This window comes from Pseudorca crassidens, chromosome 12 (genome assembly GCF_039906515.1).
Source record: "Pseudorca crassidens isolate mPseCra1 chromosome 12, mPseCra1.hap1, whole genome shotgun sequence".
NCBI lineage: Eukaryota > Metazoa > Chordata > Mammalia > Artiodactyla > Delphinidae > Pseudorca > Pseudorca crassidens.
Genome location: NC_090307.1, coordinates 75,948,958 through 75,967,891, shown reverse-complemented (window position 1 = coordinate 75,967,891; position 18,934 = coordinate 75,948,958). Strand labels below are relative to the sequence as shown.

The 18,934-nt window shown below is 42.2% G+C and overlaps 1 long non-coding RNA gene across 1 annotated transcript in view; it reads left to right on the top strand.

The window, feature by feature from the left end:
- The window catches only part of LOC137204172 (uncharacterized), a 43,015-nt gene extending 38,588 nt beyond the window's left edge, over positions 1-4,427 (top strand). The window contains exon 3 of the long non-coding RNA XR_010933449.1: positions 2,149-4,427. This is a non-coding gene — a long non-coding RNA (uncharacterized lncRNA). The remainder of the gene's footprint in view (positions 1-2,148) is intronic.
- The last annotated feature ends 14,507 nt before the right edge of the window (positions 4,428-18,934 follow it).

The following is an 18,934-nucleotide window of genomic DNA, read 5'->3' as shown; positions in this document are numbered from 1 at the left end:
TATTTCTGTTTTTACAGGACACAGCTTCCCAGCACTTACTGAAAGCTTTCAAGGTGAAGTGTCCCAGTTTATTTAAGCACCACCTGGCAGCCACTGAAGTGTCACGTTTCTATTTCACAAGAGTTAGCCATGAATCTGATTGCTACTGTTCCACATGATCAGCACGTTTTGGGTGACAGATTGTTAAGTCCGTCACACTTTTGAGCATGTTGTGATTCTTTCATAGTTTTTCTGAAGGGTGCCCGGCATCCAGAAACTTGTGGTCTGTGCTTCAAGAACATTATAAGTCATTGTAATGTTTTCCAACAGCCATCCCCTCCAGGGAGCTGGAGGGGAGCAGAGAAGGAAGATCACAGAGAGCAGGCACTGTGCTGGTCAGGACACACATGAAAAGAGCAGCTTAAATGATTAGGAGCGTAAAACCTTAAGAAACCCCAAGGATGATTCATAGGGCTCTGAAGGATCTGATGAGCTCACATGGCCCATCCTAAATGAATACAAGTAATTTGCTCTTTTCTTTCAACTCCCCCAGAGATAACGCTCAACAACCCCTCTTGTTTTTCTCATTGCACTGAATCATACGTCTCAGGTATCAAGAAGTGTTCCTCTAAGTCTTTCTTATCAAAACTTCTCCTATTAGTTTATCTTTTAAACCTCCCAGCTAAGCCTGAATATCAGGACCCTTTACCTGGAAGTATCTCCTTAGCATTTTCTCATTTTTGATGCTTCTATATCCCAATATGATTCTTCAGTTTGTAGGCTGCCTGGACTGTTTATCCTCTCTCTGTTTGTCTTGCTCCCCACTGCCTTTTTTCCCCCCTCTTTATTAGATTGGAGAGAAAAGTAAATAAAGTTTCCACTGGTCAGTTTTTTCTTGGCCAGTCTAATAGTGGAAATGTATTCAAATTCTACCTTTCTAATACTGGAGTGATAGCTGTCACCATAAATCTATACCTCTTATTTATTGATAACACAGACGGTGGATAGTTTCTTTAAACAGCAATGACAACAACAGTAAAATATAAACCATGGTGGCATATTCAGTCCTGTTGCTGACAAAAGTGATGTCTTTTATAGATGCCTCAGGAGAAATGACAAATATTCCCCAAAGAGTGTCCGTCTTTTATACCTCTTTCAAGGTTAAATTTGGCTGTGTGCAATGTCTTGCTTGCAAAATTTTGATTGCAATTAACAGAAGTGTCCTATAGTTAGTGTAAACCAAAAAAAAAAAAAAAAACCGAATGAGAGAAGAAGAAGTTAATGAAAGGATGCTAGAGGTATTTTGTGGCATCAAAGGAAGAGTTGAACAATTAAAATTTATAAAAGGAAGAAACCAAGGGTGAGTTTTGAGAATTCAATAGCAGCTAATGAACTTTTTCTCCAGAGCACTGCCATTAAAGAGCACACACTTTGTTCCAGGTCTCCTCCCATTTCCTTCCTTTCTATTTCCAATTTCAGATTCCTGGGAGAGAGCCCAGGGTGGGTCAGGTGCCCTTAAACAGACTTGGTGCAAGAGAGAGATGAAACTAGTGTTTAAGAGGGGTGACATTTGATTTGCTCAAATGAGATAAAACATGTAAGGCGAACTGTGTTTTCCGAAGATGGCCACAATCATAACTTCCATCCCACACACTCTTCTGCAGTGTGACCTTGTCACTCCCTCCTCATCAAGAGGTGTTCTAATCCCTCCCCTTGAACCTGGGTGCCTTAATGGCTCACTTGTAACCAATGCAAAAAGACAATATCAGTGACAAAAGTGACAATGCTCTTTGTGCCCCATTATTAGTGTTGACACAGAAAATATAGAACACACGGTTAGCTTTGAATTGAGGATACCTGACAAATAATTTTCAGATAAACAATGAATATGTCTAAATGGGACATACTTATACTAAAAATTGTTGTTTATCTGAAATTCAATGTTAACTGGGATTATTATGTGCTAATTCTGGCCATCTTATCCAGTACCTATTCTCCCTTTCTTCCTTTTAGTAATAGGAGTTTCAGCCCAGCTAGAGACTGTTTCCATGCCTCCCTGGCAGTAGGAGTGGTCATGTGACTAGTTCTTGTCAGTAGAACAAGTGGAAGTGAAGTGTGTCACTTCAGCAACTTGCCCACTCAATTCCTCCATTTCCCCCCTTCTCACAGGATCAAATGATGATGCAGTGCTGGAGAGCCAGATTGGACTGTGTAGATACAGACAGTACCCACCCCGGTATGGCAGAGCAACAACACAGAAGGAACCTGGGTCCCCATTCAGCTTCCAGGAGCAGAGCTGCCTCATCGCCTTGGACCAACTCCTACCTATGGGCAAGAATGTGAGAAAGGAGGAAATGTCTAACTTGATTAATCCCTGTATTTTGGGGTCTGTTTGTTATAGTAGCTTATTCATGGAAATAATAGAGCTGGGATCACTGCACTGGATCTGAAGGGCCTTACCGTTCCTGCCTACAATCTAGTCATTCAGAAACCCAACAAGATCCAGTTTCCACACATGCAGGGAAGCTGAATTGTATGCTTTTATCTGGATTCCCATGAGACCTGGCAGCCTTTTGAGATTTCTGCCTTGCTCATTTCCATTCATATGCTTGTAGTAATAGGAGACCATCTGGTTTTTGACACCAAAAGCTCCTAAAAAAATTCTCCCCTTTAATCCTGCACTTTTCATTTATATGTGTCCTTTCTGTCTTCCCTGCAAAATGTGGGCTCCATGAGGACCAGAATCATTATCTCCCTCCACTGCTATTTCCTAGCACCTAGTGTGGTACCCGATGCAAAGGAGGTGCTCAGTAGAGGATGGATGGATGGATGGATGGATGGATGGATGGGTGGATGGATGAAAAACTAGACTGTAGCTTATAGGAAAGAAGGCTTTATGGAATTTCTCCCCTTAAGTTCTGAATTCCTTCTGTCTTGACATTCTCTGTGTCACTGTGACATTTGAATAGGCCACATTCCCTTTTTTATCTCCAATTGTAGAGGCTTGCCTCAACAGAAGTGTTAAGTCAGGGAAACACGCCTTTAGGGCCTTCCTTTTTAGTTTTTTCTACAATCTTACAACCTTCTTGATAAGCACCCAGAGGCCTGACACTATGGACCTTCCCCAATCGTAAACAAAGTTTCCTTTCCTTGGTTCTACTTACTTAGCCTGGTTCATCTAGAAAACAGAGACTGAGACAAAGCTTAATGTGCTGACACTTTATTTAGGAGGTAAAATCCTATGGAAGTGAGGATGTGGGAAAAAAAGAGAAAAGAGGTGAGAAAAGATGCAAAGCAACGTGATGCATTTCCATACTGGCCACTGATCCCAATTATTCACAGCAGGAAGCTGACGCTTGTTTGCTTGGCAGACGGATTTTTCCAGAGGGGCCACAGAAGAAACCACAGCTAAGAGGGATCTGTGAAGGGGAGGAAGGAGAGGGAATGTATCTGCTCAGCTCTCTCCCATTTCCCACTTCCCAGTGGTCAAGACTCATTGCTTGGGAAACTAACTTCCCTACACTTCCTGGTTGTGTAACCTGGCACCTTGCAGCCACCCAGGCTGGAAAATTCCCATGCATGGCATCGCATCAAGCGCAGAAGTAGAAGGATAACTCAGTGTGGGTAGGAAGCTGATCAGGAAAGAAGAAAGAAGGTGGTAGTCGAGAAATCTGGAAAGGTTTATAAAGTGCAATTCCCCTGCATGACTCAGGTCCATTCATGCCCTTCCATAGGATAATATTGGGCCACCACTGTGTCTGTAAGAACCACATTGCCCTTACTCTTTCCCAAAGAGGAGAGAAACGAGTTCAGTCAGTTACAGAGTTTGTCTCAGGAAGGTGGCTGTCACAAACTCCAGGAAGGCTGAGACAAGAGGATTAGTGACACAAGTTGCAGTCTGTGGTAGAAAGAATAATGCCCCATCCCCAAAAGATATCCATATCCTAATCCCTGGAACCTGTCAATATGTTATCTTACATGGCAAAATGCATATACGATAAAGTTAAGGACTTGGGTAAGGGGACTGTAGCCTGGATTATCGAGGTGGGCCCAATCTAATCACATGAATCCTTAAAATAAGAGAGTTTTCCCCAGCTGTGGTTAAAGAGAAACAGGACAACATAAGAAGGATCTGAGTAATGCTACGTTACTGGCTTTGCAGTGGAGAAAGGGGGCCACTAGCCAAGGAATGTGGGCAGCCTCTCAAAGCTGGAAAAGGCAAGGAAACAGATTTTCTCCTAGAGCCTCAGAAAGGAAGACAGCCCTGATGACACTTGATTTTAGCTCAGTGAGACCCATCTTAGACTTCTGACTTAAACAACTGTAAGAAAATAAATTTATGTTTTTCCAAGCCACAAAGTTTGTGGTAATTTGTTACAGCAGCAATAGGAAACTAATACACAGTCTCTACTGCTATAGCAAGTCCTAGGGCCATAATTCATTTATCATCTCCCTCCTCCACTACCCACCTGGATTTCCCTCATCTTCAGCTAGTATTTTTGTTGGTCAAGGTGACTTGCCTGATGGAATACCCAGACATTCATCCCCAAGGGGTGCGAATGATTAGGTGCCCTTGTCGGGTCGCAGTTATTGTAACTGCCCACTAACAGTCATCCCAAGCATAGAAGTATCAAGTGATAACACTAGTGAACCCTCTGGGTTCCAGACATTCTCTATCCTGCCCCTGTTAAATACAGTTGAACCTTGAACTACGAGGGGGTGAATCCACATACAATTTATAGTTGGCTGTCTGCATCCATGGTCCCTCAGCAACCATGGATTCAACCAACCATAGACCAGATCATGTAGTACTGTAGTATTTACTATTGAAAAATATCCGAGTATGAGTGGATCCTTGCAGTTCAAACTCATGTTGTTCAAGGGCCAACTATAGCAGCAGCCCTAGTAATTCCCCCGGCAATCAGAACCGATTAACCCAGGTAGTGCAGTAACTCCCTTCTCTGTCTGTTGGTTCAGTGACATGAGGAGCCCAAAGTGACTAAGTGTTGTCACAATGTGCAATTCAGTGGAACCCTCCCTGTGTCCCCCAGCCTAAATGCTCCTCCAAAAATTAGAAACGCTTACCCTAGAGAGCCCAAGTTTACAGGGACGAGAAGCACAGAATCAGCAAGTGGATCATTGGGTATAATTGTGAGAAAGGCACCGTCTCCACCTCTGCCACCCCAGTCACTTTGTTCATGGGCCCATTGTGCAAGCTAGGAGGGCATTGAACAACAAGCCCCAATGAAGACAGAATTTCTTATTCTTTTTTGTATAACCAGCATAATAATGCTTTTTACATAGTAGTTAATATTGTTTATTTATTCAACAAACATTTAGTGAGGACCTACAATGTGGTAGACAATGAAATAAGTTAAAAATACCTGCTAAAAGTATCGGTGCTTATGTTGTGTTGGATTACATGGAAGCAAACACCAAGGTGGAGTTTTTGAGGGGTGCAGGACATTTAAAGGTTGGGAAGAGGCAGAAGGCAAAGTGCAAATGCAAGCTTGACAGAGCCTTGGTCAACCCATGGCTTAGGCCGCTTGGGCTGCTAAAACACAATACCATAGACTGGGTGGCTTATAAACAGCAGGCATTTTTTTCACCATTCTGGAGGCTAGAAAGTCCAAGATCAAGGTGCTGGCAGATTCTGTGTCTGATGAGAGCCCTAGGTCACACAGCTGTTTTCTTGCTGTAACCTCACATGGCAGAACGGGAGTTCTCTGGGGTCTCTTTTGTTAAGGGCACTAATCACCCCCAAACGTCCTACCTCCAAATACTATCACCTTGGGGATTAGGTTTCAACAGACAGGTTTTACGGGGACACAAACATTGGGTCAACCCAGCAGGAAACTCATAGGACAAAACAGCCATTCCTTTATATGTCCTCATCCTTTTAGCCCTGATGCAGGCTGCCCTGGGAAGGGCATGATCTCAGGTGAGGCTGACCCTGAAGAAGCTGACAGCTGGAGGCCATCTGCTGACCGCATTCCTCACAGCTGGGCAGCAAGCCCTTCCTTGAAGAGGGATCTATCTGAATGGGACATCTCTGTGCCTACCAGAGTCCACCTCTTGCTCTGCTTGGACCCTGCCTCCATGTACTCTCCTCCATGGACCGGCTCCTCTATGGCCCCGTGGGTCTCTCTTCTTGAGGGAGAACTTGGAAGCGGGAATTAATGGGCTGAGCCGCGGCCCCTGCTGCTGCAGTTGGTCCCCATTCTCTTCCTTCTCCACTACCCGGTCTGGATTCACCTCCATCTCAGCTACCACCGCTGCTGGCTTTGGTGTCTTAGCTGGTGATGTGACTCAGACCCTTATCGCTGAGCTTAGCAGGCAGGAAGTTTGTTAGAGAAGGCTCTCAGCACGACACCTGTGGGGCAAGTGAAGGAAGCAAGATGGGACAGAGAGAAGTTGTGACATAGTCACAGCGAGATTCCAGCTGACCCCTCAGGGAGCTCTGAAGCTGGGCTTACCCTTCAGAGCTGTCCCCATCTGGGGCCAAGAGGACTGGGCCTTTTCTGCCCCTGCCTTGACTTCTCATTGGTTGCGAGCTGCCCTGGGGAAGTGGCTGTGACACTGGGTAGGATGGCTTTCTTCTGCCGAGGGCGATTCTCACACAAGGCTGACAGCTGAGGGCTGGTAACGGGGGTGTGTCAGCTGTGACAAGTGCCCTTCAGTCCCGAAGGGGGACGGCTGGTGCCAACCACAACAGCCCCATCTGTGCCCAGGACCCAACACTTGCCTCTCCCTGTCGCAGTCTCAAACTTGGCACCAGTCAGTGTTTCTCACTGACTCCTCTTTCCAGGTATTGTTATTGTAGTAAAATACACGTAACAGAAAACTTACCATCTTAACCATTTTTAAGTGCACAGTTCAGTATTGTTAAGTACATTCACGGCATTGTGCGACCAACCCCTGGAAAGTTTTCATCTTGCAAGGCAAGCTCAATAGCCAGCCATTAAATAGCTCCTCATTCTTCCTTCTCCCCAGACCCTGGCAACCACCATCTGGCTTTCTGTCTCTAGAAATGTGACCATTTTAGGTACCTTATATAAGTGTCTTTTTGAGACTGTCCTATTTCACTTAGCATAATGTCCTCAAGATTCAACCATGTTGAAGCACATATCAAAATTTCCTTCCTTGGTAAGGAATAATACTCCATTGGGTGTTTCTACCACCTTTGGTTTATCCATTCATCCGTCAGTAGATACTTGGGTTGCTTCCACCTTTTGGCTATTGTGAATAATGCTGCTGTGGACAGGATATACAGATATCTCTTCAAGACCCTGCTTTAAATTCTTCTGGATAAAAAGCCAGATCTAAGATGTTTTTGTCCAAGACGTTTTCAATCTTTCATTGGCTTAACTCCTTCTAGACCCAGACAGAGGTGAGGATGAACCACCTACCTTCTTGTTAAGGAGGCAATCCTATAAATCAGAACACTCTGGGAGAGTCAGCTTGATGGATATCAAACCTGGCTTATGATTAATTATGAGCCAATATATGCCATCCAATAGTTTCTGTTTTTTCCACCAAAGGGAAAGAAACCATCTGTAAAGGAAATTTCCCACATGCTGCTTGAACTGTTTCACCTTTTGTTATTGTAACCACCAAGGTTAGTTAATCACAAACAGGACTTTGAGAAACAGTCTCTATGATGAAAGAAAATAAGGCAGGCAGGGGCCCAGCTCATTACCATGCTGAAGCTGATGAGGGTGTCTTTGTGTTGATGAGGGGAAAGCAGGGGCTGACAAGGGAGAGGTAGACCCTGGGAGGGGAGGTTGGGTGGAGTTAAAAAATTTTTGCCAAGAATCTAATAGTACATCATTTTGTTGGCCTGATTGTTTTAGGCTAAGCAATACCTGAGATTTCAAACAGCAAAAGTGAAAAGTGCATTCTTTATGAATTTTTAAAAACAACTCAGGCTTCTTGTCCAAGACCTATTTATTTGGACAAACACATACATTCAGAGTTTATTTCCTCTGTTTTCATTAAAGTTAAATCCAATCTGTATGACTCAAGCCAAAAGTTAAAAGCAGCATCAGATGTCTTTTGAGCTTTTCTTCACCCCAGGTAGCCAGCTGAAATAAGAAAGTGATCAAAGTAAACTTAAAAATCAGAACTCATTTTCTTAAGGAAATTCTCAACTCTGCAACTCACCCACACAGAGCAAGTGGATAATTGATACTGAATACAATAATGGCAAATTGTATGCATGCTTCCTAAAATAAGCAGAACTATACCACAGTGGTTGGCAAGGAGGCTTAAAATAAATAAATAAATAGATAAATAAGTAAGTAAGTAAATAAAAATAACAGAACTCCTTACCACAAAAGACTCACTTTTAATCATCATTTGAAATAATACCAGATGACTATGCTTCACACCCCCAAGAATGTGTTCTGAAAAGAATAAACCCTAAAAGTTACGTTGTTAGGGTTCAATTTTTAGTGAGCTGCAGCATAACTAAAGTTGGTAAATTTATCCTCTTGGGACATTCCCATTTTTATGAGAGCAATTGCATGTGATACTGTATATTTTCTCAGTTTTGTACAATGATTCTATACCTTAAATGACTTCCCTGGTGTTCATTTCAAGGAGAAAAAGAAATTGGCAAAAAACAAAACAAAACAAAAATCCCCAGCACATCTCTGACTTTCTCCATAGTTCCCCCTTTAACTAGCCAAAACATGGACAAATCTAAAACCTCCTTTCCCTTGCTAGCTGACTGAGACAGCTGGCTCTGATCTGACACCCTGATCAAACAATTTCTTCGCTTAATTTTTCCACTCTTTCTCCTCTGGCCTCTTCCCTCTCTTCTATATTTGCACCCTCCCAAAAGGGAGTCCCACTTACTCAAAACTTCAAGGGAAAAATGAGTGGAAGGTAAATGAGGTAAGTGGCCCACATCTGTGTGAACAATGGACTTTTCACTCTTCTCAAGGTGGCTTTGACATAGAAAGCTTTCCCATCCCTAGGAAATGGTCATGAATTCATTTCTTAAGAGTAACAGTTTGTGGTAATACCTAATTCACAATATCTATTACACAAGAATCTAATGAGCTTCCGTAACCCAACTTATGTCCTGAAGATTTAATCTTAGCTTTAAAGTCAAAGTCGATTTGTATGAAAAGAAATTTTTATCATGGAAGTTGCAGCTGTCTTTGATAAAAATTGTATCCTTCACTTTTCATTGTCAAAACTTTGCACAGCTGACACAAACCATCCTGATCTGTTTGCAGACATTGCAAAGGCTAGTTACCATAATGACCTAAGTGTTAAATTAAGGGCAAGAACTTTCTGGAAATGTTGTCACTACATGCTGACATATTTGACCAATATAGTGGGTGAGCTTAGGTCAATACACACTAACTTCTGTTTTCATGGTTAATTATAATAGAGATAAGGCATTTGTGTATCATTCATTCATATTTAGATGTTTACCATGGCCACATCCAAGCCATCCTAGCCCACCTCCCCAGTTTTTTAAAGGTGTCCAGCGAGTCTGTAAACTCAGTAAATGATCCCAGAGTCAGGCAACCAGCATTTTCTGAAAGTTTTCTTTGGTGTTTAATTAAAACCCTCAGTGCAATTAGCGAACAATTGATCACCACTGTGATGGTTAATTTTAGCAGTCAACTTGACTGGGCTGAGATACCCAGATAGCTGGTGAAACATTATTTCTGGGTGCGTCTGTTTCTGGAAGAGATTAGCATTTGAATCGGTAGACTGACAAAGAAGTTCACCCTCTCCAATCAGTTGAGGGCCTGAACAAAACAAAAAAACAGAGCAAAGCTCTATATGCTTTTTTTTTTTTTGCTTGAGCTGGGACTTTCATCTTCTGCTGTTGGACAGTTTCTCTTCCAGTTCTCAGGCCTTTGAACTAGGAATTAGACTTACAACAGCAGCCCCCCAGTTCTTGAGCTTTTGGCCTTGGACTCAATCGCACCACCAGCTTTCCTGCTTCTCCAGAAGACATATGGGCAGATGGTGGGACTTCTCAGCCTCCATAATCATGTGAGCTAATTTCTATCATAAATCTCTCTCTCTCTCTCTCTCCATATATATATATATAGATAGATAGATAATAGATATAGATAGATATAGATAGATAGATAGATAGATAGATATCTCCTATTGGTTCTGTTTTCCAGGAGAACTGAGACAACCAACCTTCAGTAAAATAACACAGGGTATGTTATTACCTGTCTCTGGTTAAATAATTCTCTTCATTCACATTTTCTTTGTAAGTTCTATTTACCAATTGTTTAACCATATTTTGTGATTCTCTGAACCATCTGCTAGTTTTGGCAACATATACTGACTCACAATTAGAAAGCAGCAAAGTGAATGGTGGCCAGTCCATCTCTTTGCTTTAGGTCCCCTGGACCAAGCCTAGTTTGCTCCAAAAGAAACAATGTCTGTCCTAGGCTCAGACCAGCTCCATTTCATTGTTACTCTTTTGCACCTGCCCCGGAACTACCTTATACTTACTATTCAGCAGCTTGCCCACACCTGGAAACCCCTAATTTAGCCCAAGAATTTCTCTAGTCTCACCCAAAGTCCTGCAAATCTCATAAAACCCCTTGAATTCACAACAAGAGCAAAAGTTCTCTTTCTGTAATGGCCCAGAATTCTTCCAAGGGACAGTAGAGAAAACTATAGACTTGAGAGGTGGCACCAAAAAAATAGGGTTTTTTTCCCTATTGGCCAATCTCAGTCAATTAAATTCTACAATTTGAGAGCATTCCTTTGGATGTTGGCAATAAATTGCCAGGAAGGTTAAAACATACCTGTGTGTAATCCATTGTCATTATCAGTCATGACTTCATTGGCATCAGTCAATTTCTCATACTGGCTACAGTGACCAGTTCTTAGGAACTTGCAAGCTGGGTTATCTGAAGGCCAGAGCTTGGGGTACTTACTGCCTGTGGGGTGCTGGCTTTGTCTTGCCAGAGCACAAAATCCTGAGGGTGTGGGGTGCCTGGAAGCAGAGGGAGGGGCACTAAATGAAGAGGTAAGAATAGACAAGCAAGGTAAATCCCTCGCAACTTTGTGCTTTGAGAATAAGAGTTATGCAGATTCCAACAGAAAAGAAGCAAATGTGTTCCGTGAGGTCAGACTTTGTCTACCAACAAAGTTCATACGGTAATAATGCCTTGGAGAATTTCCCATCAATAACAAGATCAACATTTATATAGTGTTTATTATGTGCGAGGCACTGTTCTCAACGCTTTACATGTATTTATTTATTTAATCATCACAACAACTCCATAAGGTAAGCACTATTTTTTTTTAACTTTTTATTTTATATTGGAGTACAGCCTGTTAACAATGTGATAGTTTCAGGTGCACAGCAAAGTGACTCAGCCATACATATACGTGTATCCATTCTCCCCCAGACTCCCTTCCCATCCAGGCTGCTGCATAACATTGAGCAGAATTCCCTGTGCTATACAGTAGGTCCTTGTTGGTTATCTTTTTTATTTTTATTTTTAATTAAAAAAATTTTTCTTTTTTTTTTTGCGGTACGTGGACCTCTCACTGTTGCGGCCTTTCCCGTTGCGGAGCACAGGCTCCGGGCCCAGCCGCTCTGTGGCATGTGGGATCTTCCCAGACCGGGGCACGAACCCGTGTCCCCTGCATCGGCAGGCGGACTCTCAACCACTGCGCCACCAGGGAAGCCCCTGGGTAAGCACTTTTTTTTTTTAATATGAGGGGTTTTTTTTAAATTTATTTATTTAATTTATTTATTTTTGTCTGCGTTGGATCTTCGTTGCTGCACGCAGGCTTTCTCTAGTTGTGGCGAGCAGGGGCTACTCTTCATTGCTTTGTGAGGGCTTCTCATTGTGGTGGCTTCTTGTGTTGTGGAGCCCGGGCTCTAGGTGCATGGGCTTCAGTAGTTGTGACACGTGGGCTCGGTAGCTGTGGCTTGCAGGCTCCAGAGCGCAGGCTCAGTAGTTGTGGCACGCAGGCTCAGTAGTTGTGGCTTGCGGGCTCTAGAGCGCAGGCTCAGTAGTTGTGGCGTGTGGGCTTAATTGCTCCATGGCATGTGGGATCTTCCTGGACCAGGGCTCGAACCTGTGTCCCCTGCATTGGCAGGTAGATTCTTAACCACTGTGCCACCGTGGAAGCCCTAAGGTAAGCACTATTTTTAAACTCCATTTTCAGATAAGAAAACTGAGCTTCAGAGACATCTATGACCTGGCCCTGGTCTATTGTCTAAAAGGCTTTGAAATCTTTGATTTGCCAGCACATCAAGAGCAGGTCCACGTTTTAGAATAGGACTCATGTTAATTAAGATTACTATGTCCAGGGACTGACTGAAAAAAAATAGCTCTTCCATGGTGACTCATGGCTTATGTTTTTAAACCTGAGCTTTGCCTCCACAAAACCAATATATCAGCTCCTATATTTGTCCTCATGTAGTGCAATGGCTTGGCCTGTTAAATTTCTGTTTGAGACTCCCTATTATATGGTATCACTGTATCAGCTATACCATAGAGCTATGCAACACAAAACACAAAATTTCAAAGTAAAACCGCAAACAATATTGTCACTACTTGTCAATTAAAAGGACAGACTTCAATCAAGAAAATAAATACATTATTCATGGGTGATAAAGCAATGTGATATTGGGTTAACAACAACTTTGACAGTCTTAACATACTTGCTTTTTAAAATCTGCAAGAAACAAATGTACCAGCTGAATGCAGTTGAACAAAATCATTATAGGATTAACAGTTTTCTGACCCACTTACTAAAAAAAGCTGAATCACTCAATTGAGACCCAGGGGAAATGCAGATTATACCTTTGCCATACTTGGTTTTTCTTCAATTAAATTACATTCTGTAACCAGTTTTTGAGTCCTTGCCATCTTCTTTTCTTTTAATTGGGTGATTTCATTTGCCTTCTTGAATATAAGCCTTTGCAAATTCTTGATTTTTGTAATTGCAAATGTATAATAGAACATGCATCCAGCTTTTTTCTATGCAGTTATTTTCCAAACCCATCAGGGAGGCCTGCTTCTCTCCCTAATCCTTTCCTTTATTAGATTGGGGGTGGATGGGTGGAGTGAGCTGTCAGGAAGAGAAGTCCAATGCTCTTTGCTTACAGATGGGAACTGAGGAAGATGGGGGAAACGGTCACTCCACCTGTAGTCACCCTGACCCAGTAAAAGAGAGGCGCTTCCATTCCCGCAGGTATGGAGCCATTGTGAGCTGTTTCCTATCGCCAGGCCTTGACTAATGCTTTTCCAACTACAGAGAATAACCTTTCTCCTCCTGTCAAGTATTCTAGCCCTTCTCTTCCATCCAGTGTAGCTTCCTTTAAGGAGGTTTCTTCCAGATGAGGAAACTCTTGTCATTTTCAAGCCCATTGATATAATTCCTGACCAACATCTCATCAACAACTCACTCTTAGAATTGCTATGTTTATACTGATTATATGCTTGTCTTATTTCCCTGGGCAGGCCAAATGTCCTCAGCCATAGCCAGATCGAAGGGCATGATTGTGTGATTCTCCCTCTTTTTTCTGGCTTTCTTGTTTCTGGCAATAGCACCATCATTCTGTTTCCCAGGTTAGAACCTTAGAGGCATCTCTGCATCCTTCTTTTTCCTCATTTCCACTCCCTAATCTCCAGTCAGTCTCCAAATCCTAGCAATTCTTTCTTTTCGGCCTCTCTGACATCTTTTCCCCATTTCCATCATCCCTTTCATCTAGACCCTTCCAGCAGCGTCATAACTGGCCTCCCCGATTCCCAACTCCCACCGTGAGCTCATCCTTAACACCAGTGCCCGATGATTCTCCTCCCTGAACTACAGCTGTATTCAGATCACTTCACGATTTTAAAATCTCCAGTGGCCCCCATTGTCTTCAGCTCAGCATTCAAAGCTACATAGGTGGAAAGACCACAGGTTTTATAAGCAATCTGATCTCTGTTCTAATACCAGCTCTGCCCTTCACTAGTTGCAGGATTTGGGGCAAGACCCTGACCCTCTCAGAACCTGTTCCCACATCTATAAAATGGGGGTAATAATACCCAAGTGGAAAGATTATTGTAAGTTTTAAGCTAGACAATGTAAGCCAATCCTTTGGCTACTGGTAGTTGGCACTCAATAAATGGCATCTTTCCTTCTTCTGGGAGCCAATGCCAACCTATCTTTACCTTTACAACTTTATTCTTCTTCTTCCTTGGCTGTTCTCCAAACACAACTTCCTGCCCCAGGGTCTTTGGAGAAGCTGTTCTCTCTACTTGCCTTGCCTTCCATCTTTGCCCATATAATTCCCTATGTCCTTTAAGGGTCACAGTCATGAAGTGTTCCTTGATCAGTTTTGTCAAATATTGTCAGTGGCATGCCAAGGGGGGAGGTAAGAATGTGTTGCCACTGACATTGTTGAGGATTGCCAGCTCATAGTGATAATAGAAAGCACACAGACTTTTAGTTTTATGCTACTGTATCTAATAATATCTCCCTTCTCTGAATTCCAAAAAATGCAAAGCATCGTTTATAAGGTATTTAATATACTGTTTAATATAATTCAATACTGGTTATTATTATAGTTATTTCTATTCACGTTTTCTATCCATTATTAAACTGTAAACTTTTTGAGGGCAAGTATCATAACATATAAATCCTTGTTTCTCCTGCATAACAGCTTCTATGCAATAAATGTTCTGGATAAATGAAGAGGTTAATATCAACCATACAGACCAAGTTAATATGTAACACATCTGGCATTCTGAGATCAAGGTGGCTTTTTTTGGCCGCACTGAGCGGTTTGTGGGATCTTAGTTCCCCAGCCAGGGATCAAACCCGTGCCCTTGGCTGTGAAAGTGTGGAGTTCTAACCACTGGACCGCCAGGGAATTCCCAAGGTGGCTTTTTTTAACGTCTTATTGTGTGAGCACTGACTCTGTGCTAGGCAATGTGCTAAGTGCTTTACATACATCATTCATTATAAAAATGTATCAAGTTCCTACTCTATCCTAAGCACTGTGCTAGGCCTTAAGAAGACATTAGTGAACAAAATTGTTTACTTACACAATGCCTGGTGGCCAGAGAGGTTAACTAACTTACCCAGGGTTATTCAGCTAGTAACTGGGGGAGCCTCAGTTGGAAACTGGGTCTTACCCTAGCAACCATGTTCTTAACCACTATATTATATTTCCTCTGGTGTGAGCTATAGAGAAGCCATAGGAGACTGGTGATTGCCCAGTTTGACCACACTCTCTTACACAAGCAATGATGGAATCATTCTCGAGGATAGGGATTTGTATTTTCCTAAATCCTAAAGGGCTTTTATAATGTTAATACCAAACCCATACCAACTTCTGATGGTTACTTAATTAATACTTACTGGCCAACTACTTTGATAACTATATAATCCAGTGGACTTCTTCATGACTTGGGAATTTCAAAATTCACCGTAAAAAATTAATCCCCAATAAAAGCTTATTTCTCCCAGTGACTGTCAAGTATAAATTAAATTACCAATATTAACTGGTGCATTATTCCACCTGTCTTCCCAGAACACTTAACTTGCCTACATACACACCTCAGACACAAACAAAACTACATTCTGCAGAACAGGCAATTAAACCTTGACTCTTCAGATAATGATGTTTCCTTTTATCACAGAAAGGCACCAAGAAGCCCATCTAGGCTTTTTACTAAGAGCAAGAAGGGTAGTAGTAGCAGTGATAACACAAACTATGAAAAATAGATTAAAGGCATTTTGCCTATCCACCAGCAAAAGTTTTCAGTTGTCCTGGCAACTGGATGATATACCACTTCTACAATCAGTTTACTCTGAAAATGACAAAGAAAAATAAAGAGAAAATGGGGGGGAGGGGAATTCACTTAAGAAACAGTGTTATTATGAGCAGTATCAATAGGTATAATTAACTTGCCAGCCAACAGATTAAATCAGAATGTGATGCAGAAAGAATAAGACATAACAAATATTTGGCAAATTCTTGAAATGAAATAAAACTAGGAAGTGTCTAGGGGCTTCCCTGGTGGCGCAGTTGTTGAGAGTCCGCCTGCCGATGCAGGGGACACGCGTTCGTGCCCCGGTCCGGGAAGATCCCACATGCCGCGGAGCGGCTGGGCCCGTGAGCCATGGCTGCTGAGCCTGCGCGTCCGGAGCCTATGCGCCGCAACGTGAGAGGCCACAACAGTGAGACGCCCGCGTACCGCAAAAAAAAAGCAAACAAACTAGGAAGTGTCTAAAAATAGCTTCAGATGAATGATCTATGTACAAAACACATCAGTAGTGTGTTTAGGGCCAAGATCATTGAAAAGAAGTAGGAAAATGTGAGCACAGAAAATTAAATCACAAATCTTTCTATATTTGGGCATTGGAAGACCCGAAAATACCCAACTCTTGAGCATAAAGCAGTTGTTTTCTGATGAGTTTGAGCAGTGGAGACTGCCAAATCACTAGAAGAGAGAGTGAATGTAGGGAGCAATTTAGTCAATGTTGGGAGCGATTCAGCCCAAAACAGAAGGGTTTTGTTGTTGTTGTTGTTTATTTGTTTGTTTGCCTAAGTGGTATGGCTCTATTATGAGCTGGTTTCCAGATGCGAATTCTTAAGAGCAACCAAAGGCACCCTTGGGCTCACATCACAGCCTCTCTTGTGTATAACCCATTTATATATTTCTCAGGCAACAAATCCCATGGTCAGATTGTAGAAGCCTGTTGTTTTAGATCAGGATTTCTCAACCTCGGTGCTACTGGCATTTAGGGACAGATAATTCTTGTTGGGGGTGGGTGCTGCTGTCTTATGCATTGCAGAGTGTTTAGCAGCATCTCTGGCCTCTATCCACTGGATGCCAATAGCGACCCCCATCCCCAGTTGTGAAAACCAAAAATGTCTCCAGATACTGCCTAATGTCCCCAGGGGGCAAAATCACCCCCAGTTGAGAACCACTGGTTTAGAGGATGCAGAGATGATCATCCAGCCCAACCCTGTACCATACGGATGAGGAAACCAAAGCCCAAACACACTGAATTCCTTTCTCAAATGTACACAGCTGGTTAAACACAGATCTAATCCAGGAGCCTCAGGTCATCACTCTCAGTAACTGCACTATATGCCAACTTTAGTCATTTGCATACCACCGTCATGATTTTGCTCTACCCAATGACACTTTATTATTTATTATTTTTATTGAGTTGACTATTTTTTAACTTGATAAATTTATTTTAAAAGGAAATGGAGGGGCTTCCCTGGTGGCACAGTGGTTGAGAATACGCCTGCCAATGCAGGGGACACGGGTTCGAGCCCTGGTCTGGGAAGATCCCACATGCCGCGGAGCAGCTAAGCCCATGCGCCACAACTACTGAGCCTGTGCTCTAGAGCCTGCAAGCCACAACTACTGAGCCCGCATGCCTAGAGCCTGTGCTCCACAACAAGAGAAGCCAGCACAATGAGAAGCCCACGCACTGCAGCGAAGAGTAGCCCCCGCTTGCCGCAACTAGAGAAAACCCGCACACAGCAATGAAGACCCAACACAGCCAAAAATAAGTATATAAAATAAATTTATTTTAAAAAAAAGGAAATGGGGAACTATATTCAATACCTTGTAATAGCCTATAGTGGAAAAGAACCTGAAAAAGAATACATATATAACTGAATCACTTTGCTGTATACCGGAAAACTAACACAACATTGTGAATCAACTATACTTCAATTAAAAAAAAAAAAAGGAAACAGGCATATAAAGAAAAAGAAGTCAGATATAAAAGATATGAAAAATCACGGTGTCAGAGGGAGAAACCTGTGCTTTTTTTTTTTTTTTTTAAGTCCTCGCAGCTTGTAGGATCTTAGTTCCCCAACCAGGTATCAAACCCGGGCCCCTGCAATGGAAGCTCGGAGTCCTGACCACTGGACGCCAGGGAATTCTCTGTGCTCAGTTATTTTATGTATTTATTTTTCAAGCACCCACACTGTGCCTACCATGTGCCAGGCACTATTTTAAGTGCTGTACATACATGAAATCTTTTTATCTTAATAACAACCTAAAAGTAAAAGGGAAAAGGGAGTGTGGGGTGGGGTTGAGGGGACCCTGAGAGGATGAAGGGAAAGGTGGGAGGGGCTGCCAAGGTGAGAACCTAGAGATGGGAGGGGCTGGGAAGGAGTCCCAGCAGGGCATGCTGGGGCACCGTGATAGGTAGCAGAGAAAGCACACGCCTACACCAGGCAAGGCAGGGTATCTGCTAAAGACTGACACTACTGAGCATCAGCCACTGAAGTTAATGTTTTTCCCTTAAAAATCAAGTTGAGAATCAGTAGAGGTACACACACCACACTTTGCAAAATGTTGAGTCAATTCATCTCCAAAAAATATAAAAAGCTTTTGGGTAACATTTTAGGAATTTTTGAGACTTTTATGTTCCCACGACTAGTTCATAAGTAAAATATAAAACTTAAAAAAATGCACACACACTTAAAATTGCTGAATGAAAATACCAAGTGTAGAACTGCTTTATCACGTTTTGCCAGCTCCTCATGTTTCTTCCACACTTAACTTTTCAAAAACAAATTTTCTGTAATATGTTTTGTCTTTTACACTTTCCAGTTTTTGCAGGTCAGGATGCTAATAAAAATAAACAGTTTGAGGAAATTCGATGAGTGTTATCATATTTGGAAATATCAGGGTTTCTAAAAAATAAAACATTTCATGCTTTACTCTTAGTGATGTGACAGCACTTATGTGGAAATCCATCCATTGCACGTTAAGTTGGGTCATACCTAAGTTCACCAAAATATCCAGGTACCAAAAGCAACACTGAAGCAAATATATTATAAAGGAATATAAAAATGATGAAAATGTGAGGCTTAGTAACTAAGAGCAAACACTTTAGAGTTAGACAGCATCATAGTATCACGTCCTACTATATACTAGTGTTATATACCAGCATTATAGGGTCATTGTGGGGATTA